This window comes from Sturnus vulgaris, chromosome 15 (genome assembly GCF_052056855.1).
Source record: "Sturnus vulgaris isolate bStuVul1 chromosome 15, bStuVul1.hap1, whole genome shotgun sequence".
Lineage (NCBI taxonomy): Eukaryota > Metazoa > Chordata > Aves > Passeriformes > Sturnidae > Sturnus > Sturnus vulgaris.
In genome coordinates, this window is record NC_142257.1 from 17980398 (window position 1) to 18007791 (window position 27394).

Below are 27394 nucleotides of genomic sequence, written 5' to 3' on the forward strand. Positions count from 1 at the left end.
CCCGCTTGTGTTAATGAAGCTGACAGGTTTGCTTGTTCGGGATGCGATATCTTCCCGTTTTCTCCCTGAGAGGCTGTTCTTGAAGACGGTTTTAAACACAAACGATAAGACTAACAATAAGCTCCAGGTTAAAATACGAAAAATGTGTTTCACATTACAAATTATGACGTTAGTAAGTGATTAGTTTCCCGTGTGGCTGAAGAACCACGCCGACGGAATGTCTCTGCTTTCCTCCCGATCGTGATGCCCTGGAGGATCAAAGCAGAGATCGGCTGGAGAAATGCGAAGCAGGAGATCCGAGCTGGACGAGAAGCGAAATCTCCATGGCGAGTGTCCCCTGGATGTAGCAAGTCCCGTTCCGACTGGAAAAATCTTTTGATGATTACTATCGCGTGGTGACATCGAGCGAGCTGGACCGAGAGCAGGTGTCGGAGTACAACGTGACGGTGCGGGCGGCCGACGGCGGGTCTCCGTCGCTGCAGAGCAGCGCGGTGCTGGCGCTGCGGGTGCTGGACGTGAACGACAACGCGCCGGTGTTCGCGGAGGAGCGCTACAGCGCGCGGCTGGCGGAGAACAACGCGGCGGGCGCGCTGGTGCTGACGGTGCTGGCGACGGACGCGGACTGGGGGCAGAACGCGCGCGTGCGCTACCGGCTGCGGGAGGGGCGGGTGCGGGGCGCGCCGCTGTCGTCGTACGTGTCGGTGCAGGCGGAGACGGGCGCGCTGTACGCGCTGCGCTCCTTGGACTACGAGCAGGTGCGCGAGCTGCGGCTGTGGGTGCTGGCGGAGGACGGCGGCGCGCCGGCGCTGAGCAGCAACGTGTCGGTGCTGCTGCAGATCGTGGACGAGAACGACAACGCGCCGCAGGTGCTGTACCCGCCGGCGGCTGCGGCGGGCTCGGGCTCGGTCTCGGGCGGCGCGTGGTGGTCGGGCGTGGAGCTGGCGCCGCGCTGGTCGGAGGCCGGCGCGCTGGTGGCCAAGGTGGTGGCGGTGGACGCGGACGCGGGTCAGAACGCGTGGCTGTCGTACGAGCTGGCCAAGGCGACGGAGCCGGGGCTGTTCCGCGTGGGGCTGCACAGCGGCGAGGTGCGCACGGCGCGCTCGCCGCTGGCCCGCGACGCGGCGCGCCAGAGCCTGGTGGTGGTGGTGAAGGACCACGGGCGGCCGGCGCTGTCGGCCACGGCCACGCTGAGCGTGGTGCTGGCCGAGAGCGTGGCCGAGCTGCTGGCCGAGCTGGGCAGCGCGGCCGACGAGGCGGCGGCGCCGGCCGAGCCGGCCGGGAGCCTGACGCGCTGGCTCGTGCTGGCCGTGGCCGCCGTCTCGTGCCTCTTCCTCGCCTTCCTGCTGCTGCTGCTGGCGCTGCGCCTGCGCCGCTGGCGCCGCCAGCAGCTGCTGCCGCCCGCCAGCGGCGCCTTGCGCGGCGTGCCCGTCTCGCACTTCGTGGGCATCGACGGCGTGCGCGCCTTCCTGCAGTCCTACTCGCACGACGTGTCGCTCACGGCCGACTCGCGCAAGAGCCACCTGCGCTTCTCGGCCAGCGGCAGCTGCTGCGACACCCTCCCGGCCCGGCCACTGCCCGACGAGCCCGCGCCGCTGCTCGGGGACCAGGACCCCGCCGGCGCCCTCTCCGTGGATCCCTCCGCTCCCTCGGTGAGTTCCTTTGAATCGTACTCTTTCGGCGATGCTTCCCTTTCCTACTTCTTTTTCATTCCAGTCTTTGTTCTAAATTGAGAGGTGGTGAACCGTGTTTCAGTCCCGACGCTCACATGTGGCGGGGGACATGGGTCAGTATCAGGGAGTGTGTTGCAGGCTGGAGGTTCATATAAGGTATTTCTTATCGCTGCGTTCCACGCTGGTTACTGCCCCCGTTTGTTCTGGAGTGCAACTTCCTCTTTGACTTTACAATGTTGATGTTTCGTCCCTGAGGCGCATGTGGTCAAGCTGCTTTTATATTACGAGGAGAAAAATCGCATGTTTTGAAGGAGTTGTCCGTCTGTATTATCACGTAATATCCCTTCTTTACTGAGTCAAGCAAGTATTGAGAACATTAGGTTTGTCTTTCTATTTATTTCCATGGTTGTTTTGATCGATTTAACTAATAGTTTAATGATAAAGTTGTAAATATGCCAATGTCCGATTTAGGAGGAGGAAAAGGATTGTATTCTCTCCACTCAATGCATGTGCCATAACCTTGAAGAGTAAGTATGTGGTGCTTACTGGATTTCCGCAGGTGCTAACTTCCTACATTATTTCTTGGGAGGTTACAAGTGTGGATTTTCCTATCTGATAGTATCTGATCACGTCTGTTGACATTGTTTCCGAGTTACCCTCATGCTGAAGGTGTCTTTGAGCTGATACTTTTATGTCTGGGTTTTTATCAGATCTGTATATCTCTTACGAACTTGACGACACTTTACGTTTCTTTGAGTAGCGTGAAAAGCAGAGAAATGTCTTCTATGCGTTAATATTCTGGCCTTCGTTCATACATAAGGAGAAGATATCCACACAACTTTTCTTCAGAGATGTCTGTTTGCAAAGGCAGTTTTGATACTGTGTGGTGTTTGGGCAGGGTGAAAAATGGACAGGTTATGAGTTCAGCATGTTTGCTTTCCTTCTGCATGTTCTTCCCAGTGACTGGAAGCTGAATTCTGCCTGGCTTGTTACCATAAGGTAAAGGCGGGCTGTTGTGTTTCTGATGATGTGTCTGAATACCGTAGCAGAATCAAGGCTCTTGCTTGTCACACATTCATGGTGAGCAGTCAGTGCGAGATCAGCCAGAGAGTGGCCTCAAGGAGGAAATGACATTCTACTAGGAAAAAAGGTGAATCAAAGCAATTTTAGCTGAGCAATATTTGATACTATTCCAAGTACCAAGGCCTGTACTATCTTTTCTGCAATCCTGGTTCCTCTGTTTTTAAAGGCAGTGGTAGCTCTGATAATAGAGCATTTATCCAAGAACTCTGCATTTAGAGAGATGATGCATGGGTATATGCTGCGAATGAGTGATTTACATTGCTTAGAGAATCCCCATCAGAGATATCAAAAGTGGTTTCAATATGATTTTCTAGAATGCTAAGAATGTAAAGGATGAGAGGGTATTTCTGCTAGAAATTTACTTGTCATGTGAAGAATTTGCAAGAAACTTACTCTTTTAATCCTCTCTTATGTCTGATAGTGCTCTTCCTGAGAATGCTGGCCCTTGAATGTAGGCATAAAGTGTGCGCAATTTTTTTCAGAGTTGCATATGTTCTGAAATATCTATGTGCTGACAAAGTATGATGTTGTCTTTGAGTTGATTCTGAGGACTGAGACTTCAACTGAGTCAACTGTAGCTTATACCCACTAGAACATTTCATATTCTCATGCATGCATCTGTATAATGATCCTTGTTCTCCATAAAAAAGCCCTGTGGGAAACTTGTCTTTCAACAATGTCCATCTTCAAAGATAGCTCCCGTCTTGCATGATATTTGACCACGCTGAAGCATTCTGTTGGCACGGAGACATGACAGGTTTGCTTGGCTGTTGTTTGAAATGCCTAAAAGGGTGGTGGAAACATTCACTTTCTCCTATTTGCTTTATTAATCCCATTGCTGTGCTTCTGTGCATTTTGCATTTCTTCTTCTCCAAAGAAATTACTTGGAGATCTGTGCCTCTTGACACTAGATACTCCTCCCTGTGACCCTGCTGCATTTGACACAGCCTGAAATGTTAAGCTCTAATTTCTTTACTACTTTGCTCTTGTCATTCTTTCCTTGTTGCTTCTCATGTTCTAAAACTGGGTCTCGCTTTGGCTGATAGACCTTGAAAAGGAGATCTGTTGAAATTAACGGGCTGGAGGAGCAGTTTCTCTTCACACCTTGAAGATGTTTAGCTGCCAAGAGAAAGACTGTGATATACTTCAGGTTCCATAAAATACTGCTGAACTTCGATGTCCATCTCTTTTTCACTTGCAGTTGACATAAGACCAGTAGTTGGATTTGTCCATGGTGCAACTGAATGCTGTGAATGCAGAACAAGAGGTTGGATTCCTACTAGGAAATTAGGTGGATTAATGGGGTTTTGACTGAGGACTTGTTTGATTTCTTGCTGTGTCAGTTTTGTCTGTGATCCTGCTTTCTCTGTTTTGAAAGGCAATGGTAGGCCTTTGATAACAGAGCATTTGTCCAATTGCTCTGCATTTTAGAAGGTTGATATCTGGTTAAATGTCATTACCAAATGGTTTTGATTGCCTAAAGAATCTCTGCCAGAGGTGTTATCAAAAGTGGCTTCATATGATGTTGTGGAAGTGTGTTTTTAACGAAGTCCAGCTGCACTTCAGGGAGGCCTCAGATTGGACCCATCCGAAGATCTCTTCTTGGTGAAACATTTCCCAGCCTCGAGGAGCAAGCATGAGAGGTGTCTCACATAATGGGAGATCATCACCACACAGCCATGCTGCCTAGAAGGGAGATTTCAGAAAATAAATATGGCAGCTCCCATTTGCTTTATGGCATAAATTATTTGGCTTAGAATCAAATTGCATAAACCAGGAAAGGCTGCACGAGACTCCTTCTACCTACAGCTTTCTTTATTTGATAGAGGAGTCTGGGCAAAGACCCTTGCACATCTCTCTGCTCCTTGGACGGTTTCCTCGAGGAGTTCCTGCCCCAGCTTTGGCAAGTTTCTAATTCCCATCTAAAACCTCATTATATAAATTCTGTCTTCCAGGAATGTTGCAGTGGAGAATTTGTTCAAGGTTGTAGTAACACTTTGTTTTAGGCATTTTTATCCTAGAAGGTTATGCTTCTGTTTCCCTGTTTTTGAACAGTGCTTTTGCATTAGAAGCTGTGAGTGGTGGGTTGTTGTTCTTTTTTTTTTTTTTTTTTTTTTTTAGGAAATATTTACTTCAGTCACCTAAGGTAAAATTCTATGTGTGAAGATGAAGAAACATAGAGTAAAAGAGAGCATGCTTAACTTTCTCATAAGACTTAGCTTGAGGAAGAGGCCCATGATAAAGCTTTTTAAGTCAGGGCTTTTTACCGTGTGGTCCAGAGTAAGACCTCAGGGTATCATGTGCAGCTGGAAACCTCCAGGTGCTCTCAGAAATGAATTTCTGTGGTCAAAGTGAAAACTGAATGGTCCTTCTGGTGAGTTTCTCTGAAAAAGCACTTAATATATCCTCGCCTTGCTCATATAATTGTTTTTTCTTTTCCCTCTTGATACGTAGTGGCAAAACTTCATTTACCAAGGCTTTATTCTTCAGTGTCTGTTTAGTCGTGTTGTAGCTGGTGAGGAAGGCAGGAGATGGGAGTGGAAGACCCTTGTGTTCCAGCTCTGGGTGAACAGATGTAAACATGGCCTAATTTTGTTCCACAGTTTTGTGGAACTTCGTGTGCTGAAAGACAAAAAAGGGGAAGAGGCTCCCCTATGTGAATAGTTTGATGACCACATCACTGTTGGATGACCGCTCCTCTTTTAGTTTGTCTATTTGTCACTCCTTTGCTTTTGATTAATTACAATTCTTCTCAGAATGGTGATCAAACAGCTCTATCTCCTTTATGTGCATGATCATGATGCATTATCTTCTCATGAGCTATTTTTGTTCATGATAAGAACATAAACATAAAATTTAAATAGCATTTGAGAGAAGTGAGAATGATGACGTATGGGTAGAATATTTAATAAATGGGTTGAATAGTTTATAATTCCTGCAGAAGCACTGATGCATTTCCAAAACCACAACCCACTACTATATAGTCCAAAGTAAGACTGCTCAGTCTCCTTGCTTCTTCAGACCCTGGTGACTTTCAGGTGCCTTGCAAAACATTTTTTTTTTTAAGGCAGAGATATGGGAATACACCTGTGTATTCCCGGAGTCCACCATCTCCCTCAGGCAGGCCAGTCAGAGATTTTGGTTTTGTTTCTAAATACTTCGAAATTAGGGAGTGATTTGAGCTTTTGCTTTGCAAAAAAGCACTCGTGAAGGACACTGGAACACAGCCCCACCCATTGCTGTGTCCAAGTGGGAAACAAGCATAAAAAAGATCCAGGAGCATTATTCCATAGCAGCTGTCACACCTAGACCCTTTCTGCCAAGCTTAAAAGCATAGTAGAAATTGTAGAGTACAAATGGCCAGTCTCACCAACCTGGAAGTTGTTCTTTTTTCTTGGACACTACAAAATTACATTCACCTGTGTGTGATTTCCTACACTGTGCAGACCTGGATTACTCACAATAAGGAATATCCAGACCCATGTGGAGTAGTGGGAGGTTTTTTGGGTTGGCTTCTTTGGGTTGGCTTCTTTGGGTTATTAAGTGCCAGGAAGCATTGTTGTTCTGAAACATGCAATATCTGAAGCTTGGCAAAGTCACCAGTGCAGTTAAAAGACACCTAGTAACCCACTGAAATCAGTGTAACGTTATACCTCTGGGCTTCAGTGAGTTGCCAGGTTCTTTGGGTATGAGTTTTTAAGGGAGAGTTGTGTCAAAGCAACTGAAAATCATAGACCGGAGAAAATTTCCATCATAAGCTCATATGGAGTTTTGGATTTGCATACAAATCATCAGAAATCACTGTAAAAATTTCAGTTGATCATGCTGTTGTCAGATGGGCTGACCAGAGGATAGGACCTTTGTGTAGAAGCTCCATAAATCAAAGCAGGGCAAATACAGTAGTAGTCTTAAACACATTGGAAATGAACATTTGCAAGGCGGCTGCAGTGGCGCGGCGGCGCCTCCGGGTGTCGCTGTTGGCCGCCGCCGAGCGGCGCTGGAGCCGCCGCCGCCGCAGCGTCCTGCCCCCGCAGGCTGCTCGCTCGCCCGGCGCCGGCCACAGCGGCAGCGGCACCGCCAGCAGCAGCAGCGGCAGGAGCGGCGAGAGGCGGCGGCGAGAATTGACCCGAGCGGGCTCGCTGCGCTGCCTTTGAGCGGTGCGTGCGGTGTGTGGCGAGAGCGGCTGGAAGGGAGGCAGGGCAGCGGCAGGAGGCAGGAGCGCGGCGAGCTGTGGCGGCAGAGAATGGCGGTGAGGCGGCGGCAGAGGCTCGGGCCGGGCGGCGGGCGAGCGCTGCTGGGCGCGCTGCTGCTGTGCGTGTGGTGGCGGGCGGCGGCCGAGCGGGTCCGCTACGCCATCGCCGAGGAGCTGGGCAGAGGCTCGCTCGTGGGGCCGCTGGCGCGGGACCTGGGGCTCAGCGCGGACGAGCTGCCGGCGCGCAAGCTGCAGGTGGCGTCTGCCGGCAAGAAGCAGCTGAAATACTTCACGGTGAATGAGGAGAACGGGAACCTGTACGTGAACGAGAGGCTGGACCGGGAGGAGATGTGCGGCGAGTCGTCGACCTGTTCCGTGAACTTCGAGGTGCTGGTGCACAACCCGCTCAACATTTTCCCAGTTGAGGTGGCCATCGAGGATGTGAATGACAACTCCCCTGTCTTCAGTAAGGCTGTTCTGGACCTCGAAATAGGTGAATTAATCCCTCGCGGTGCTCGTTTTCCTCTGGAGATGGCTCGAGACACGGACGCCGGAAGCAACTCGCTGCTGACTTACCAGCTCGACAGCAACCCATCCTTCTCTTTGGCTTTAATGGAGAGCCATGATGGAAGCAAACAGCCCGAATTAGTGCTGGAGACAGCCCTGGACCGGGAGAAGCAGAGTTGCTTTGAGCTTGTGCTGACAGCAGTGGACGGGGGGGACCCACCGAGGTCCGGGACTGTCCAGATTCGGGTCAATGTGACAGACGCCAACGACAACCCGCCCGTGTTCAGCAAAAGCGTCTACGAGGCGAGAGTGGCGGAGAATCTCCCAGAGGGATCTCTGGTGTTGCGTGTGCAGGCGACAGATGCGGACACTGGCTCTAACGGCCGAGTGTTCTACTCCTTCAGCAACGTTCCAGGCGTCATCAGCGCTTTGTTCTCTGTGGACAGTGAGAGCGGCGAACTAAGGACAGCGGGTGCCCTCGATTTTGAGGAGAAGAGTAAATACAGCTTCGGTCTGGAGGCGAGGGATGGCGGGGGTTTAGTGTCACACTGCAAGGTGCAAATAGACGTCACGGATGAGAATGACAACCCGCCCGAGATAACCATTCTGTCGCTGTCGAGTCCCGTGCCTGAGGACGCGCCGGTGGGCACGGTTGTGGCTCTGCTGAATGTGGACGACTCAGACTCGGGCGAGAACGGTCAGGTGTCGTGCGAGCTGTCGGGCGAGGCGCCGCTGTCGATCGTGGCGTCGCCGGGCGGCTCGTACAAGGTGGTGACGGCGAGCGCGCTGGACCGCGAGCAGGCGTCCGAGCACCGCGTGACGGTGGTGGCCCGGGACCGGGGCAGGCCGGCGTTGTGGGCCAGTACGGAGCTGGTGCTGGAGGTGTCGGACGTGAACGACAACGCGCCGGTGTTCGAGGAGGCGGCGTACAGCGCGTACGTGTGGGAGAACAACGCGGCGGGCGCGCTGGTGCTGCGCGTGCAGGCGCGGGACGCGGACGCGGGCGCCAACGGGCGCGTGAGCTACTGGCTGGCGGGCGGCAGCGCGGGCGCGGCGGGCGCGGCGCCGCCGGTGTCGGTGGAGGCGCGGAGCGGCGCGCTGTACGCGCAGCGCTCCTTGGACTACGAGCAGTGCCGCGAGTTCGCGGTGGCGGTGCGGGCGCAGGACGGCGGCGCGCCGGCGCGCAGCTCCACGGCCACGGTGCGCGTCTTCGTGCTGGACCGCAACGACAACGCGCCGCGGGTGCTGTGGCCGGCGGCGGCTTCGGCGTCGGCGGGAGAGGCTCCGGCGGCGGCGGCGTTCGAGGTGGTGCCGCGTTCGGCCGAGGCCGGCTACCTGGTGGCCAAGGTGGTGGCGGTGGACGCGGACGCGGGGCGCAACGCGTGGCTGTCGTACGAGCTGGTGCAGGCGTCGGAGCCGGCGCTGTTCCGCGTGGGGCTGCACAGCGGCGAGGTGCGCACGGCGCGCGCCGTGTCCGAGCGGGACGCGGCCAAGCAGCGGCTGGTGGCCGTGGTGAAGGACCACGGGCAGCCGGCGCTGTCGGCCACGGCCACGCTGCACGTGGTGCTGGCCGAGAGCTTGCAGGAGGCGCTGCCGGAGCTGAGCGAGCGGGCGGCGGGCGCCGAGGCGGCGGCGGCGGCGGCCGAGCTGCAGTTCTACCTGGTGCTGGCGCTGGCGCTGCTGTCGGCGCTCTTGGTGCTGAGCGTGGCGCTGGCCGTGCTGGCGCGGCTGCGCCGGGCCGGGCCGCCCGCCGTGCTGCGCTGCCTGGGCGCGCAGCGCTTCTCGGTGGCCGGCGCCGCCTTCCCGGCCGACTTCTGCGAGGGCACCTTGCCCTACTCCTACAACCTGTGCGTGGCGGCGCCCGCCCGCGCCGTGCCCGAGGCCGCTTGGCCGCCGCCGCCGGTGCCCGTGCTGTCGGCGGAGGAGCTTCTGGGCGCCGATTCCTGCGACAAACCGAACAGCAGCGCCGTTGTGGGAGGTCCGCCCGCCGAGCCGAACGCAGTTCAGGTGTGTAAAGTCGCAAGTTCCTACTGTTCTTCTTGAATCTTTCCGAAACGTTTTTGTGTTTCCTCTTGGTTTCATTGAGTAGTGTGGTGGGAAAGGCTGGTCCATCCCTCCGACCACGAAGGAATTTTAGAAAGAGGTAGGTTGTTTTTTAAGAACAGGCAATTAGCCATAGAAGTTGGTTCTGCTGTGGTCACATCTTCAGATTCATCTAATAAGTTGTGTCTGCATCTCTTGAGTTGACTAAAATCATATTAATTAGTAACTGTGATGGGAAATCATAATTGTGCAGGAGATTCGCCGGTTTTTCATTAAGGAATAGGAAAAATAATGCAGATAGTAGCTGTTGCTGATTTTTCCTAATGATCGTCTTATCTTGAAAGTGTATTCTGGAACCTCGTTAAAAGCTGGCCACATAACCCTTGTTAAAAGCATGTTCGGTCTTGGGCTCCAAAAAGACTCATTTCTCATGGATAGATAAGTGATAGGTTTTCCATCCAGAGTTAAAGAAAATACTGCAACTCATCTTTTGTGTGAACACTGTTGCTGAAATGGCAGGAATAATACCATTAGCGGGACGCGTTAATTTTGCTAGTTTTCTTTTTCCATCCGGGCTGATAGTTCCCGTTTTGGTTTTTTTCTTTTTTCTTTTTTTTTAACCATTCCTAATATTTCCTTCATACGCAGGTGTAGATGAAGACTGAGGTCTCAAATGGGAAAGGGGGGAAATAGTATTTTTTTTTTTGTTCAGGAGCCTGTTTTCTTACCCTTTTTATAAAAAGAGAAGTGCTTGGACCCTGTATAGAAAATTCGTTCTTTGAGAGTTTTTTTGTTTGATTGTTTGGGGATTTTTGTCTTCTGGTTGGTTCCCCCTCCCCTCCCCTGTATTTCTTATAAATGTTGGTTTAAAATGATAAAGCTTTAGGATCCAAATATGTATATCAAATGTGAAGGAGATTCGCCAAATGACAGTTCAGGGACTCGAATCAGGTATACTTGAAAATTTATCCAGGCCCACCAGAGTTAAAGGCGTGCAGCTATACTTCTCTTTTTCCGCTGCCTTAAAGTGTTTTGTTGAAAATGTGCCATAGATCCGTGAATATACAGTAATTAAACAAGGTTTTGCTAAGGAGCGTCATTTACACCCTAATGTCTGAAAAAAGAAAAACCTCTTCCTGGGATTAGAGAATGATTGATTGAATATAATTATGTATAAACTGGACAGATTCATTGCAGGATCTTTCCTGCCTTCTGGGCAGTTGTAGACACAGTCGGCACGGAGTGATGAATTAACTTACAGCTGTCTATCAGAGCCGGTTTTCTTTTGCTACCCTTGCGCTGATCATTCAATCCCGACTTCTACAAATACCTGTGATGAAACTTCTGCTTTTGTACTACTGTGTTAGGGCTCGTGGTACTTCGTACATCGTATTAAAATAACTTCATTGCCTTACACTGCGTGCAGTGCCGGGAGGAGGCTGCGGGCGCCGCTGTTGACCGAGAGGAAGCTCGGAGCGCTGCAGCCCCGCCCGCTGCGGCCCCGGCTCTCTCACTCTCCCGGTGTGCGAGTGGGTGGCGAAGCGGTCTGGGATCGTCCCCGCGGTGCGGAGACGTGCTGTAGGTGATCGGAAGAGCCTGGCAACAGCGAGCGGTAGCAGAGCGCCGGAGCTGCACCGTGAGCCAGATCGGTGAGAGGCGGTGGAGAGCTCCCGAAGGTGTTGCGGTGCCGCGGCGGAGATGTGCGCGGCGGGGAGGCGCTGGGGCCGGCGGCAGCGAGCTCTGCTCTGGGCCGTCCTGCTGGCGGCCTGGGAAGCGGCGTGGGGGCAGCTGCGCTACTCGGTGCCCGAGGAGATGCCAAAGGGCTCGTTCGTGGGCGACGTGGCCAAGGACCTGGGGCTGCAGCTGCCGGCACTAAGTGAACGCGGTGTCCGCATTATAGAAAGAGGTAGGACGCAGTATTTCGCTCTTCACGGGAAGACGGGACATTTAGTGACGGCGGAGAGGATCGACAGAGAGCAGCTGTGTGAGAGTGTGCAGCAATGCGTGCTGCGCTGTGAGCTGATAGTGGAAGGGGAAATGAAGTTCTATGAAATAGAAGTGGAGATCACGGACATTAACGACAACGCGCCCAGCTTTCAAGAGGTAGATACGGATTTGAGACTGAGTGAGGCGACAGCCCCGGGGTCGCGATTTCCACTGACAGAGGCTCATGATCCAGACTTGGGCCAGAATTCCCTGCAGAGCTACGAGCTGAGCGGTGACGAGCACTTCTCGCTGGCCGTGCAGGCGGGCCCCGGCGGCGATCAGCGTCCCGAGCTGGTGCTGGCCAAGGCGCTGGACCGGGAGGAGGCGGCGTTTCACGAGCTGGTGCTGAGGGCGATGGACGGCGGCGATCCGGCACGGACGGGCACGGCTCGGATCCGCGTGACGGTGGTGGATGCGAACGACAACGCGCCCGTGTTCAGCCAGGCGGAGTACACGGTGCGTGTGCCCGAGGACGTGCCCGTGGGCTCCGTCCTTGTCACCGTCACGGCCACGGACGCCGACGAAGGGCTGAATGGGCAAGTGAAATACTCCTTTAAAAAAAAAAAGATCTCATCACAGATATTCCACTTGGACTCGGAGACAGGCGCGATCACTCTGTTGCGAAGCCTGGACTTCGAAGAAGGTGATGTCTACGAGCTGGACCTGCAGGCATATGATGATGGGGCTCTTTACGATACGGCAAAAGTCGTTATCACTGTGACAGACGTGAACGATAATGTACCAGAGATTTCGGTGACATCGGCACTAAATGCCATCTCTGAGGATTCCCCGACAGGGACCGTGGTGGCCCTGTTGCACGTGCAGGACCGGGACTCTGGGGCGAATGGCGAGGTGCGCTGCTCGCTCGACGGGAGCTTCCCGTTCCAGCTGCAGAGCTCCCACGGAAACTACTACAGCGTGGTGACATCGAGAGAGCTGGACCGAGAGCAGGTGTCGGAGTACAACGTGACGGTGCGGGCGGCCGACGGCGGGTCTCCGTCGCTGCAGAGCAGCGCGGTGCTGGCGCTGCGGGTGCTGGACGTGAACGACAACGCGCCGGTGTTCGCGGAGGAGCGCTACAGCGCGCGGCTGGCGGAGAACAACGCGGCGGGCGCGCTGGTGCTGACGGTGCTGGCGACGGACGCGGACTGGGGGCAGAACGCGCGCGTGCGCTACCGGCTGCGGGAGGGGCGGGTGCGGGGCGCGCCGCTGTCGTCGTACGTGTCGGTGCAGGCGGAGACGGGCGCGCTGTACGCGCTGCGCTCCTTGGACTACGAGCAGGTGCGCGAGCTGCGGCTGTGGGTGCTGGCGGAGGACGGCGGCGCGCCGGCGCTGAGCAGCAACGTGTCGGTGCTGCTGCAGATCGTGGACGAGAACGACAACGCGCCGCAGGTGCTGTACCCGCCGGCGGCTGCGGCGGGCTCGGGCTCGGTCTCGGGCGGCGCGTGGTGGTCGGGCGTGGAGCTGGCGCCGCGCTGGTCGGAGGCCGGCGCGCTGGTGGCCAAGGTGGTGGCGGTGGACGCGGACGCGGGTCAGAACGCGTGGCTGTCGTACGAGCTGGCCAAGGCGACGGAGCCGGGGCTGTTCCGCGTGGGGCTGCACAGCGGCGAGGTGCGCACGGCGCGCTCGCCGCTGGCCCGCGACGCGGCGCGCCAGAGCCTGGTGGTGGTGGTGAAGGACCACGGGCGGCCGGCGCTGTCGGCCACGGCCACGCTGAGCGTGGTGCTGGCCGAGAGCGTGGCCGAGCTGCTGGCCGAGCTGGGCAGCGCGGCCGCCGAGGCGGCGGCGCCGGCCGAGCCGGCCGGGAGCCTGACGCGCTGGCTCGTGCTGGCCGTGGCCGCCGTCTCGTGCCTCTTCCTCGCCTTCCTGCTGCTGCTGCTGGCGCTGCGCCTGCGCCGCTGGCGCCGCCAGCAGCTGCTGCCGCCCGCCAGCGGCGCCTTGCGCGGCGTGCCCGTCTCGCACTTCGTGGGCATCGACGGCGTGCGCGCCTTCCTGCAGTCCTACTCGCACGACGTGTCGCTCACGGCCGACTCGCGCAAGAGCCAGCTGCGCTTCTCGGCCAGCGGCAGCTGCTGCGACACCCTGCCGGCCCGGCCACTGCCCGACGAGCCCGCGCCGCTGCTCGGGGACCAGGACCCTGCCGGCGCCCTCTCCGTGGATCCCTCCGCTCCCTCGGTGAGTTTCTCTGTCCAGATGTTCTCCACGGCGCTTTCCCCTGATGCTTCCCTGCCCTTTCCCCGCTGTGTTCTCTGGCTTGCATAGGAGATTTTCCCTAAAAGCCTGGTCAAGTTTCCTTAGGTGACGTTATGAGGGCTGGTGCTCGTTGCTGTCGTTCTGTGATCGTGGGGTCGGTCCTCAGCTTCCAGTTAGTGAAGATGGAAAGTGTTAGAAGGCTGCTGTTGGCAGGGTCTTCATTACCTCAGAACTTTGGGTATCGATCAGGTTCCAGGTACTCTTCCTCTATGTCACCTGTTCTGTGCAGGATCTGTGTTCCTGTTAGTATGAGATCTTCTGGTTTGATGTATCGCGTTATTAAGAAATTCACCTTTTCAGCAGGCTCATGTTACTTTCCAACAGCACATGTGCTCGAATAGGTTGGATGTGTCGATCAAAATGCTGATGGCTTTGCGTGGAACTTGTGTGCACGTTGTACTCAGGCCTTTTCCTTCTGAGTCACACATAGTGGAGATGAGCAGGAAAAAATCTTTGTGTCATCCATGGTTTGATCTTTGTCCTCAGCTGAGGATTGGGCCAGGCAACACGCGGTCCTTGATGATGTCTGTCTGCCTGTTGTGAAGGTGAAGGATCCTCTTGAAGTTGTGACTCTTTGGAAAGCCTGTGGGTGGCTGCATGAGGAGGAGGAAATGCAGGGGGAAATGGCAGAACTGCCTTTTCTTTTTCTTGTTTTTTTGAGATACAGCTATGTCAAATGGAGCTGGATGAGCCTTGGCTATAAAATATTTAGCATGGCAAGAGAATTGCCTAGATGGGAAGAGAGAGATTGAAGGTGCAGAAGGAGATATAATGTGGGCTTAATTCCCCAAGCACAGATATTCCCTGACTCAGTCTCTCTTGGAAGACTGCTCAGCTTTTCCTTTCAGACCTATGAAGTCTCTTCAGAGAATTTCAGTGAGCAGGCAAATGTATCTTCCGTGGTACAGGGATGTAAAGATATCTGTGTGGAATTGGTGTTGGGAAGAAAAATGGTCTTGGAGAGCTGGGCCTCCACTGTCACATATTTTTAAGATGTACGGGTGAAAGAACAGCACAGATGATGTGAATGGTTGGAAATGGGAGTCCTGTGAGCTGTGTGTGAATGTCTGCTGAAAGACTCAAGGCAATGTTTTCCTCCATGCCCTGTCCAGTTTCTAACTCTAGTATGAAGCAATGTGAGGTTTTTCTTCCCAAACTAATTTTCAAGAAGATATGTATTCCAGCAGCATGATGAACCCTGGGAAGTTCTTACTAAGTAATTGCATGTCATCATAATTGTGAAATTTATATTCTTTATTTTGTACTTTTGAAACATGTATGGGAAGAGCATGCAATGTATTCATTGCTTATGAACAAGGTTATTAATCATCTACTCTGAGTTATATATCCCAGAAGAGTGTCATGAGCTCTTCAGTTTTGCAGGTGTGAGCTTTCTTTCTCACTCTTTGGATGTTCTGAAGATGGTTCTTTCCTGTTTATAGGTGAAAAGAGACAGACATTCATTGACACGTTTTTTTAAAATGTTTCTATAATAAGTGCTTTTTCTGGTCCCATGGCTAGGGTGAGATCCAATACTATCCGTGGTAAGGAGATATTGTCTGATCAACTTTCCTTTTGGTGGAGTCTCTGTAAATTCTGAAGATTTGTGATAACCATGTTAGTTGTCGAGGTTTGGGGGGAGTGTTGGGTGTGTGGTGTGTGAGGAGGTCCTGGTGCAGACCTGGCAGGTGTTTTGTTGATCCTCAGGGCAATTGCTGACCTTATGAAAATGAGTCAGGAGGAGTCTTATGATTTTATATTGTGTGGTTTGGTTTCAAATGGCCTCGTTTGGGTTTCATATTCTTTTGCATCCGGAGTGGTAGTCGCACCTCTTGTGAGGAGTCCGTGTGCTGAAGAATGGTGATGTTGCCTTTGAGCTGATGCTTGGATGGCTGGGTCTTTGACAGAACTGGTAATAATTTATGGCCTATAAAACATTTTACACTTGTTCAAATAATGAGCAGGGACAGAATAATCTTAGTAGTGATGCTTGAGATCTGAGAAGCTGTGCACACAGCTTTTCTTCTGATGATGTCTGTATGCCAAATTTGCTTTCATGTTGTATTTGGACAGAGAGAAGAAGTCTGTGTATCCAGAGCCAGGGCTGGTGCTGGAGTTCACTGTGATATAGCTCAAAATGAAGGAGTGAATTTTGTCTGTTTGTCCTGGAGTAGTTAGATTTGACCCTCAATATTAGTTTTAAGCTTTTTTTTGGTCTTACTATGGAAGGAAATGACTGTCTGGGGTCTGTGTAGTGAGCTCCTGTGTGAGTCCTCCTGTGTATCAGTTAGAATCGAGTTTCCTGTGTTGTGTGCATAGTACAGCTGGCACAATCTGAAATGTGAGGCCATGATTGATATTCTTCTGGTGTTTTCCCATTCTTGGCTGGGGTGATAAATGCAGGGTTTTTGGTATTTGGGTTGAGTTGTTGGGTTGCTTGGTTGATTTTTTGTCAAGGAGTGAAATTGATCCTCATTGTGCCTGGCAATCCTGCAAACTCCAAATCCTAATTATCCAGCAGGGAGAGAATCTCTCATCCATACCTTGAAGGTGTACATGTAATCACACAATCGTAGAAACACAGAATCGCAGAATGGTTTGTATTGAAAAGGACCTCAAACATAATTTTGTTCCAAGTGCTCTGCTATGGGCAGGGACATCTTCCACCAGACCAGGTTGCTCAGAGCCCCACCCAGCCTGACCTTGAATATTTCATGACAGAAATACCACTTCATAAATACATGTTTCTCCAAGCTGTTGTTGCCTCTGTGGCCAACGTTCAGCCAAACTTTTGGTGTATGCTGATGGTGAAACGAAAGGCTGTGAATGCAGAGTGAGGAGGGTGAGAGCTCAGTTCTGTGCCAGGAAAATCGGTGAATCAGTGTGGCTGTGGCTGAGAAACGTTTGTTGTCATGCTTGGTGCCAAAGTCAGTCGTATTTCTGCTCTGTTCTGATCCTGGTTTCTTTGTCATGAAAGACAATGACAGTCCTCCAACAACAGCATTTTCCACAGTAACTGTTCATGTAGAACCATAATCCTTGGCTAGAACAGCCTATTAATCCTGTGTGAAACCTCCTTTATCCATCTGTATCTCTGTGCAACATTGTGATGTAGAGTTTCTTCAGAGCTGTGATTCCACTGTCATTCAGGCTTTTGTTTCGAGGAAGGTTGCAGCTCATTTTCACTGTACTGGTCAGTATTTTAAATTTGAAACAGTGACTATTGTTTTTCATCAAATCCTTCCCTCACCCACCTAGGAAAGAGTTGTGCATGTGGGGAATTGGAAGAATAGGAATCAGAAGCAGTAAGAGAATCTGGTGTAATTTGTCAGAAGATTGAACTTGAGAGGGAGGCCGATGAGAAGGTGTTTAAAATGATGGTTTAAAAATTGTGCAAGGTGAGAAGGCCACACAGTTGAACAATTTGCTGAGGAGTAAATTAATTCTTCAAATGAGGCCCCCTGTCCTATTCAGTGTTAGTCTTTAGGGCCTCCCTTGCAGCTTGAGACCTCAGTGACTTCCAGGTGCTCTCAGGGGAGAATTTTGAGGCCTGAAATCAAGGCCTAGAAGACTTCACTGTGAGCATCTCTAACAAGTTGCTCTAATGTTTCCTTGCCTTATGCGATTCATGATTTGGGTATTTGTGCAGATTTTTTTCCATTTTGTTTTTCCTTGATTTACTCTGTATGTGGGTATATTTACTATTATCAACAACCTATCTTTTTTTAGCAATATATAGTTGTTATTTTCTCTTGCTCTTGCATAACAAATTCTGTACCCAGCAGACCGCGGGAGCTTCCTCAGCCCCTCTAAACTCTCGGTCAGAGTGCAGACTGCAGGCAGATCTTGCACCAATATCCCAAATGGACATGCTGGGATTTCTGGTTTCCAGAAAAATCATGGAAGTGGTGTGAGTGTTGGAACCTCTCTGCTATACAGAAGGACTGAAGGAGTTTAGATATTCAAGCATGGAGAAAAGACACCTGTGTGTAGACTTTCGAAAGGTGTTTTTTTTTTTCTGTTTCAATTTCCAAATAAGCTTATAGGAAATATTGACAGATCTCTTTTCACCAGGGCCAGTGGTCATAGGAAAGCAGAGAAGTGTTGTAACTAAAAGGAGGGAGATTTTGATTAGGAGAAAGCTTTTTATTTGGGGTTGTGAGAATATGGAACATATTGCCCAGAGCAGTTTTGGATATGCCTCCAAAAGTTCAAATCCAGCAGTAAGTGCTCCTGCTTATGGCAGAGGTGTGGATTAAATGACCTTTAAAATTACAATTCCAATTTAAACAGGTTGGAAACTGAAACCGTTGTGTAGCTCTGTGAAGGACTCAGTGTTGCTTTGCACTTTCCATTGTCAGGCGCTCAGATATGGAAATGAAAATGAAAGGAGTTACATGAGTCAGAAACAGAAGAGTAAATGTTATTCTGCTGTCTTGGCATAGGAGTTGCTTGCATTGCTTTAAGCTGATTTATATCCCAAATTAATTCCTCCCAGATAATGAAAGGACAATTCAAGACCTGTGACAAAATTTGAGAAAGCTCTTGATGTTTTCCCGATATTATCGTTTAATGCTGCTGTACATGTGCAGTGATTATAAAGAGCAGCTGAATTCCATTCTTTAGTGCCCTGCCATGAATATTTCCTTGTGACTGTTCAGTGTGACTCAAGAGAATGCCATTAAACCACCCGACTGTACATCTCAGATAGAAAGGCCTTGGAGTCGAATAACGCAAGAGCTTCTGGTCTTGTTGTTTGCAATGGAGGAACCCCCGGATCCGGAGCAGGCGCTGAGCCCCGCCCAAAGCCGGGCCCCCTTGAGCGCGGCCATCCGGCGGCTGCAGTGGCGCGGCGGCGCCTCCGGGTGTCGCTGTTGGCCGCCGCCGCCGCAGCGTCCTGCCCCCGCAGGCTGCTCGCTCGCCCGGCGCCGGCCACAGCGGCAGCGGCACCGCCAGCAGCAGCAGCGGCAGGAGCGGCGAGAGACGGCGGCGAGACGCGACCTGAGCGGGCTCGCTGCGCTGCCTTTGAGCGGTGCGTGCGGTGTGTGGCGAGAGCGGCTGGAAGGGAGGCAGGAGCGCGGCGAGCTGTGGCGGCAGAGAATGGCGGTGAGGCGGCGGCAGAGGCTCGGGCCGGGCGGCGGGCGAGCGCTGCTGGGCGCGCTGCTGCTGTGCGTGTGGTGGCGGGCGGCGGCCGAGCGGGTCCGCTACGCCATCGCCGAGGAGCTGGGCAGAGGCTCGCTCGTGGGGCCGCTGGCGCGGGACCTGGGGCTCAGCGCGGACGAGCTGCCGGCGCGCAAACTGCGGCTGAGCGAGGAGAAGCAATACTTCACGGTGAATGAGGAGAACGGGAACCTGTACGTGAACGAGAGGCTGGACCGCGAGGAGATGTGCGGCGAGTCGGCGACCTGTTCCGTCCGCTTCGAGGCGCTGGTGCACAACCCGCTGAACGTTTTCCATGTCGAGGTGGCCATTGAGGATGTGAATGACAACTCCCCGACCTTCAGTAAGGCTGCTCTGGAATTGGAGATTGGTGAATGGACGCTTCCCGGTGCTCGTTTTCCCCTGGAAGTGGCCCGAGATGCCGAAGTGGGCAGCAACTCCCTTCTGATTTATCAGCTCACAGGCAACCCGTCCTTCACTTTGGCCATGACGGAGAGTCCTGGTGGAAGCAAGCAGCCGGAATTAATCCTGGAGAGAGGGTTGGACCGGGAGAAGCAGAGTTCCTTTGAACTGGTGCTGACAGCAGTAGACAGCGGGGACCCCGCAAGGTCTGGGACTGTCGAGGTCCTTATTAACGTGACGGACTTAAACGACAACCTGCCTGTGTTCAGCAAAAGCCTCTACGAGGCGAGAGTGGCGGAGAATTTGCCACTCGGGTCTCTGGTGCTGCGGGTAGAGGCGACAGATGCAGACGTGGGCACCAACGGGCAGGTGTCCTACTCCATCGTCAACATCCCAGAAAGCATCCGAACGTTGTTTACTATTGATAGTGAGACTGGCGAAGTCAGGACCACAGGTCCCCTCGATTACGAGGGACAGAGTAAATACATCTTCCGCCTGGAGGCTAGAGACGGCGGTGGGCTCACGAGTCACTGCGAAGTGCAGATCGACATCACGGACGAGAATGACAACGCTCCCGAGAGTACGATTCTGTCGCTGTCGAGTCCCGTGCCCGAAGATTCGCCAGTGGGCACCGTGGTGGCCGTGCTGAAAGTTCGGGACAGAGACTCCGGCGAGAACGGTCAGGTGTCGTGCGAGCTGTCGGGCGAGGCGCCGCTGTCGATCGTGGCGTCGCCGGGCGGCTCGTACAAGGTGGTGACGGCGAGCGCGCTGGACCGCGAGCAGGCGTCCGAGCACCGCGTGACGGTGGTGGCCCGGGACCGGGGCAGGCCGGCGCTGTCGAGCAGCGCGGAGCTGGTGCTGGAGGTGTCGGACGTGAACGACAACGCGCCGGTGTTCGAGGAGGCGGCGTACAGCGCGTACGTGTGGGAGAACAACGCGGCGGGCGCGCTGGTGCTGCGCGTGCAGGCGCGGGACGCGGACGCGGGCGCCAACGGGCGCGTGAGCTACTGGCTGGCGGGCGGCAGCGCGGGCGCGGCGGGCGCGGCGCCGCCGGTGTCGGTGGAGGCGCGGAGCGGCGCGCTGTACGCGCAGCGCTCCTTGGACTACGAGCAGTGCCGCGAGTTCGCGGTGGCGGTGCGGGCGCAGGACGGCGGCGCGCCGGCGCGCAGCTCCACGGCCACGGTGCGCGTCTTCGTGCTGGACCGCAACGACAACGCGCCGCGGGTGCTGTGGCCGGCGGCTCCGGCGTCGGCGGCGGGAGAGGCTCCGGCGGCGGCGTTCGAGGTGGTGCCGCGCTCGGCCGAGGCCGGCTACCTGGTGGCCAAGGTGGTGGCGGTGGACGCGGACGCGGGGCGCAACGCGTGGCTGTCGTACGAGCTGGTGCAGGCGTCGGAGCCGGCGCTGTTCCGCGTGGGGCTGCACAGCGGCGAGGTGCGCACGGCGCGCGCCGTGTCCGAGCGGGACGCGGCCAAGCAGCGGCTGGTGGCCGTGGTGAAGGACCACGGGCAGCCGGCGCTGTCGGCCACGGCCACGCTGCACGTGGTGCTGGCCGAGAGCTTGCAGGAGGCGCTGCCGGAGCTGAGCGAGCGGGCGGCGGGCGCCGAGGCGGCGGCGGCGGCGGCGGCCGAGCTGCAGTTCTACCTGGTGCTGGCGCTGGCGCTGCTGTCGGCGCTCTTGGTGCTGAGCGTGGCGCTGGCCGTGCTGGCGCGGCTGCGCCGGGCCGGGCCGCCCGCCGTGCTGCGCTGCCTGGGCGCGCAGCGCTTCTCGGTGGCCGGCGCCGCCTTCCCGGCCGACTTCTGCGAGGGCACCTTGCCCTACTCCTACAACCTGTGCGTGGCGGCGCCCGCCCGCGCCGTGCCCGAGGCCGCTTGGCCGCCGCCGCCGCCGGTGCCCGTGCTGTCGGCGGAGGAGCTTCTGGGCGCCGATTCCTGCGACAATCCCAGCTCGAACAGCAGCGCTCTCGAGGGGGAGGTGCCTACCAATCCCGACGCATCTCAGGTCTGTAAATCGGCATGTTTCCATTATTCTCCTTGAGCCGTTTCGATACGTTGTCGTTTTTCCCTCTTATTTTCCCGCAGTGTGTGTGTGAGGTGTGCTACTATGTTTCTACTTGAAATTTGTGTCCCTCTTCTCTCTAGGAGTACGCAGTTCGTGATGGCAATGATTGGTTTTTCTGTGGTATCTGTTCCGTTGTCAAATGCAAGTTGTTGTCTAGAACTTTTACATTGCATAAAATTGCATTTGAAGTGATGGTGAATCCTCACTCTATAGACAGAGATGCGCTGAATCTGTATGATGGCTTTGTGAAAAACAAAACTGAACTTGGTGCAGGAGATTTTTCTTTCCTTGTCAAATTTTTTATATATTTTGCTTATGGATGATGGTGGATGGCAAGACAGAAATCCCTCTTGTAGGAAATTCTTCCTTCTCATTATTATGCTTTTAAAGGCAACCTGACAGTTGGATTATATGACTGGAAAGTGACAGGTAATCCATGAGTGGTGAAAGATGAGAATGTCACCAATTCTGTGGGAAGTTCTGCTATAGAAATGACAGGAATGGCAACAGTATTGGATGCATTTAGCTGTTGTTACAGTGTTTTTTCATCCTGCTTGGTACTTTAGTCTTTTTTTGTCATTCCTGATCTTTCTTTCATTTACAAGTGATAGTGTAGAAGGTGTAAAAAATGAATAGAGCTGTTTCTCTTTCTCTATGCTTTTTACAGAAAGAGAGGATACTTTTTATTTTTTAAATTGTCCTCACTTTTTTCATTCGTATTTACATCCGTTTTTCAAAGATTGACCCGTGAGATCGAGAAAACTTTTATCAAATGTCAAAGGGAGCTGCCAAAATAGCGATTTACGTACTTGAATCAAGTCCATTTGTACACTTATCCTTGGTCGCCATTATTTAGGGCATGCAGCTCTTCTAATATTCTACAGTATTTTGTTGAAAATACGTCTTGCCAACAAGAGTAACGAAGAATTAGATTAATATCTTAATTACAAGCGTAAATTCCTTGCACTTTGGGTTTTGAGAAAATGAAAGCCTTTTCTTGTCGCTGCAGAACGACTTCCTAAATGTGTGTATTAACTTAGATTATTCTGGCAAGGTTCACTGCAGATACTTTCTGATTCCGGGTTAGTTGCAGTTCAGTCAGCGAAAAGTGCTCCAGGGACCTGTAGTCTGAAATCGGAGGGTGGGAGATTATAATCTTTGAGTATCCAGGGGCTCTCTTCCTGTCCTCTGTTCCCATCAATGTCTTATAGGGACACATCCCAGAGCCCTGGCAGGTGCCTGAGCAATCAAACTTCACCTCATTTCTAAGGAGCTGTGTTAGACCCCGCCTTCTTCCGCCTTTAAACGCCTCTTCTTAGTCACTCATAATGCAGTAGTTAATTTAGACAGTCTTCTGTATTAATTGAAATCTTTAAGCAAAGTTCCTGCCAGTGGGTTAATGAGCCTGGTATCTCCGCTAGTCCTGTGGACAGAGTTGTGTGTTTGATCATCACGTTCTGAATTTCTGAGCCTCTTTTGTTTTACTGTTGTCCTGCCACTCATTCAAGCAGGACGGCTTCACCTCGTGTTTTTAGACTAATAGGAAAGAACTAAGAGTTTCCATCACAATAAAATCGGGCAAAATATTTTACTTTATCGCCGGTACCAAATGATATTTTTCTGTGAGTTAGAAACACCCGATCACGAGACACCTCTGCTTTCCTCACGGTCGTGATGTGTTCGAGCATAAAAGAAGAGAGTTGGAGAAAAGCAGGAGGTATCTGCGGCAATGTCTCCTTCCCGCCGAGCCGCCCGTGGGCAAGGCAGGATCACAGCGCTCGGTGCTGCAGTGCCGGGAGGAGGCTGCGGGCGCCGCTGTTGACCGAGAGGAGCGAGAGGAAGCTCGGAGCGCTGCAGCCCCGCCCGCTGCGGTCAGACTCGATCGCTCGTTCCCTGTCAGAGTCAGCGGCGGGCGGTCTGCGAGAGTCCCCGCGGTGCGGAGCCGTGCTACAACGAGAAGGAAGGACCGGTGCCAGAAGACGGGAGAGCTGAGCTGGGGCCTGAGGTGAAGGAGGCGAATCGGCAGTCGGAGACGGGGAATAGCCGGCCGGGGCGCAGCGGAGCGGCGGAGATGTGCGCGGCGGGGAGGCGCTGGGGCCGGAGGCAGCGAGCTCTGCTCTGGGCCGTCCTGCTGGCGGCCTGGGAGGCAGCGTGGGGGCAGCTGCGCTACTCGGTGCCCGAGGAGATGCCAAAGGGCTCGTTCGTGGGCGACGTGGCCAAAGACCTGGGGCTGCAGCTGCCGGCGCTCCGAGACCGCGGATTTCATATCTTGGACAAAGGTAGGACGCAGTATTTCGCTCTACATGGGAAAACGGGACATTTAGTGACGGCGGAGAGGATCGACAGAGAGCAGCTGTGCGAGAATGTGCAGCAATGCGTGCTGCGCTGTGAGCTGATAGTGGAAGGGGAGATGCAGGTGTACGGAATCCAAGTGGAAATCACGGACATTAACGACAACGCGCCCAACTTCAGAGACTCAGAAACAGAGTTGAGAATGAGCGAGATGACAACTCCGGGATCGCGGTTTCCTCTGCCAGACGCTCACGACCCGGACTCGGGCCAGAATTCCCTGCAGAGCTACGAGCTGAGCGGTGACGAGCACTTCTCGCTGGCCGTGCAGGCGGGCCCCGGCGGCGATCAGCGTCCCGAGCTGGTGCTGGCCAAGGCGCTGGACCGGGAGGAGGCGGCGTTTCACGAGCTGGTGCTGAGGGCGATGGACGGCGGCGATCCGTCACGGACGGGCACGGCTCGGATCCGCGTGACGGTGGTGGACGCGAACGACAACGCGCCCGTGTTCAGCCAGGCGGAGTACACGGTGCGTGTGCCCGAGGACGTACCCGTGGGCTCCGTCCTCGTCACTGTCACGGCCACGGACGCCGACGATGGGCTGTACGGACACGTAAAATACATGCTCAAGAAAATTAAAGAGAAAGCCTCGAAGATTTTCCAACTGAATGCTGACACTGGAGAGATCAGTCTATTGCGGAGCCTGGACTTCGAGGACGGCGACTACTACAAATTAGAGGTGCAGGCAAATGATGGTGGTGCCCTTTTTGACACCACGAATGTTGAGGTTACCGTAACGGATGTAAACGACAACGCGCCCGTACTCACAGTGTCATCGACGGTAAATGAGATCTCTGAGGATGCCCCGTCAGGGACCGTGGTAGCCCTGCTGCACGTCCAGGACCGCGACTCAGGGGCGAACGGTGCCGTCCGCTGCTCGCTCGACGAAGGCGTCCCGTTCCGACTGGAGAAATCTTTTGATGATTACTATCGCGTGGTGACATCGAGAGAGCTAGACCGAGAGCAGGTGTCGGAGTACAACGTGACGGTGCGGGCGGCCGACGGCGGGTCTCCGTCGCTGCAGAGCAGCGCGGTGCTGGCGCTGCGGGTGCTGGACGTGAACGACAACGCGCCGGTGTTCGCGGAGGAGCGCTACAGCGCGCGGCTGGCGGAGAACAACGCGGCGGGCGCGCTGGTGCTGACGGTGCTGGCGACGGACGCGGACTGGGGGCAGAACGCGCGCGTGCGCTACCGGCTGCGGGAGGGGCGGGTGCGGGGCGCGCCGCTGTCGTCGTACGTGTCGGTGCAGGCGGAGACGGGCGCGCTGTACGCGCTGCGCTCCTTGGACTACGAGCAGGTGCGCGAGCTGCGGCTGTGGGTGCTGGCGGAGGACGGCGGCGCGCCGGCGCTGAGCAGCAACGTGTCGGTGCTGCTGCAGATCGTGGACGAGAACGACAACGCGCCGCAGGTGCTGTACCCGCCGGCGGCTGCGGCGGGCTCGGGCTCGGTCTCGGGCGGCGCGTGGTGGTCGGGCGTGGAGCTGGCGCCGCGCTGGTCGGAGGCCGGCGCGCTGGTGGCCAAGGTGGTGGCGGTGGACGCGGACGCGGGTCAGAACGCGTGGCTGTCGTACGAGCTGGCCAAGGCGACGGAGCCGGGGCTGTTCCGCGTGGGGCTGCACAGCGGCGAGGTGCGCACGGCGCGCTCGCCGCTGGCCCGCGACGCGGCGCGCCAGAGCCTGGTGGTGGTGGTGAAGGACCACGGGCGGCCGGCGCTGTCGGCCACGGCCACGCTGAGCGTGGTGCTGGCCGAGAGCGTGGCCGAGCTGCTGGCCGAGCTGGGCAGCGCGGCCGCCGAGGCGGCGGCGCCGGCCGAGCCGGCCGGGAGCCTGACGCGCTGGCTCGTGCTGGCCGTGGCCGCCGTCTCGTGCCTCTTCCTCGCCTTCCTGCTGCTGCTGCTGGCGCTGCGCCTGCGCCGCTGGCGCCGCCAGCAGCTGCTGCCGCCCGCCAGCGGCGCCTTGCGCGGCGTGCCCGTCTCGCACTTCGTGGGCATCGACGGCGTGCGCGCCTTCCTGCAGTCCTACTCGCACGACGTGTCGCTCACGGCCGACTCGCGCAAGAGCCAGCTGCGCTTCTCGGCCAGCGGCAGCTGCTGCGACACCCTGCCGGCCCGGCCACTGCCCGACGAGCCCGCGCCGCTGCTCGGGGACCAGGACCCTGCCGGCGCCATTCCCGTGGATCCCTCCGCTCCCTCGGTGAGTTTCTCTATCCAGATTTTCTCCACGACGCTTTCTTCTGATCCTCCCCTGCCCTTTTCCCGCAGTGTTCTCTGTCTTGCATAGGAGATTTTCCATAAAAGCGTGGTCAAGTTTCCTTAGGTGACGTTTTGAGAGCTGGTGCCCGGTGCTGTCGTTCTGTGATCATGGGTTCTGTCCTCAGCTTGCAGTTAGTGAAGACGGAAAGAGTGAGGAGGCTGCTGTTGTCAGGTTCTTCCTTAGGTCAGAACTTTGGGTATCGATCAGGTCCCAGGTACTTTTCCGCTATGTCCCCTGTGCTGTGCAGGATCTGTGTTCCTGTTAGTATTAGATCTTCTGATTTGATGTATCGCGTTATTAAGAAATTCACCTTTTCAGCAGGCTCATGTTACTTTCCAACAGCACATGTGCTTGAATAGGTTGGATGTGTCGATCAAAATGCTGATGACTTTGCGTGGAACTTGTGTGCACGTTGTACTCAGGCCTTGTCCTTCTGCGTCACACATAGTGGAGATGAGCAGGAAAAAATCTTTGTGTCATCCATGGTTTGATCTTTGTCCCCAACTGAGGATTGGGCCAGGCAACACGCGGTCGTTGATGATGGCTGTCTGCCTGTTGTGAAGCTGAAGGATCCTCTTGAAGTTGTGACTCTTTAGAAAGCCTGTGCGTGGCTGCATGAGGAGGAGGAAATGCAGGGGGAAATGGCAGAACTGCCTTTTCTTTTTCTTGTTATTTTGAGATACAGCTATGTCAAATGGAGATGGATGAGACATGGCTATAAAATATTAAGCAAGGCAAGAAAATTGCCTAGATGGAAAGAGAGAGTTTGAAGGTGCAGAAGGAGATATAATGTGGGCTTAATTCCCCAAGCACAGATATTCCCTGACTCAGTCTCTCTTGGAAGACTGCTCAGCTTTTCCTTTCAGACCTATGAAGTCTCTTCAGAGAATTTCAGTGAGCAGGCAAATGTATCTTCCGTGGTATAGGGATGTAAAGATATCTGTGTGGAATTGGTGGTGGGAAGAAAAATGGTCTTGGAGAGCTGGGCCTCCATTGTCACATGTTTTTAAGATGTACGGGTGAAAGAACAGCACAGATGATGTGAAGGGTTGGAAATGGGAGTCCTGTGAGCTGTGTGTGAATGTCTGCTGAAAGACTCAAGGCAATGTTTTCCTCCGTGCCCTGTCCAGTTTCTAACTCTAGTATGAAGCAATGTGAAGTTTTTCTTCCCAAAGTAATTGTCAAGAAGATATGTATTCCAGCAGCATGATGAACCCTGGGAAGTTCTTACTAAGTAATTGCGTGTCATCATAATTGTGTGATTTATATTCTTTATTTTGTACTTTTGAAACATGTATGGGAAGAGCATGCAATGTATTCATTGCTTATGAACAAGGTTATTAATCATCTACTCTGAGTTATATATCCCAGAAGAGTGTCATGAGCTCTTCAGTTCTGCAGGTGTGAACTTTCTTTCTCACTCTTTTGATGTTCTGAAGATGG

General features: G+C 54.3%; 5 pseudogenes; 4 read left to right on the forward strand and 1 right to left on the reverse strand.

Moving 5' to 3' along the window:
• Nucleotides 1-745: 745 nt before the first annotated feature.
• On the reverse strand, nucleotides 746-1447 carry LOC148222029 (uncharacterized; annotated as a pseudogene).
• A 5549-nt stretch (nucleotides 1448-6996) lies between these two features.
• On the forward strand, nucleotides 6997-9495 carry LOC148222030 (protocadherin gamma-B1 pseudogene; annotated as a pseudogene).
• Nucleotides 9496-11088: 1593 nt separating this feature from the next.
• On the forward strand, nucleotides 11089-13743 carry LOC148222031 (protocadherin gamma-A10 pseudogene; annotated as a pseudogene).
• Nucleotides 13744-18495: 4752 nt separating this feature from the next.
• On the forward strand, nucleotides 18496-21330 carry LOC106864708 (protocadherin gamma-B5 pseudogene; annotated as a pseudogene).
• Nucleotides 21331-23425: 2095 nt separating this feature from the next.
• LOC148222032 (protocadherin gamma-A2 pseudogene) lies at nucleotides 23426-26014 on the forward strand (annotated as a pseudogene).
• Nucleotides 26015-27394: the final 1380 nt, after the last annotated feature.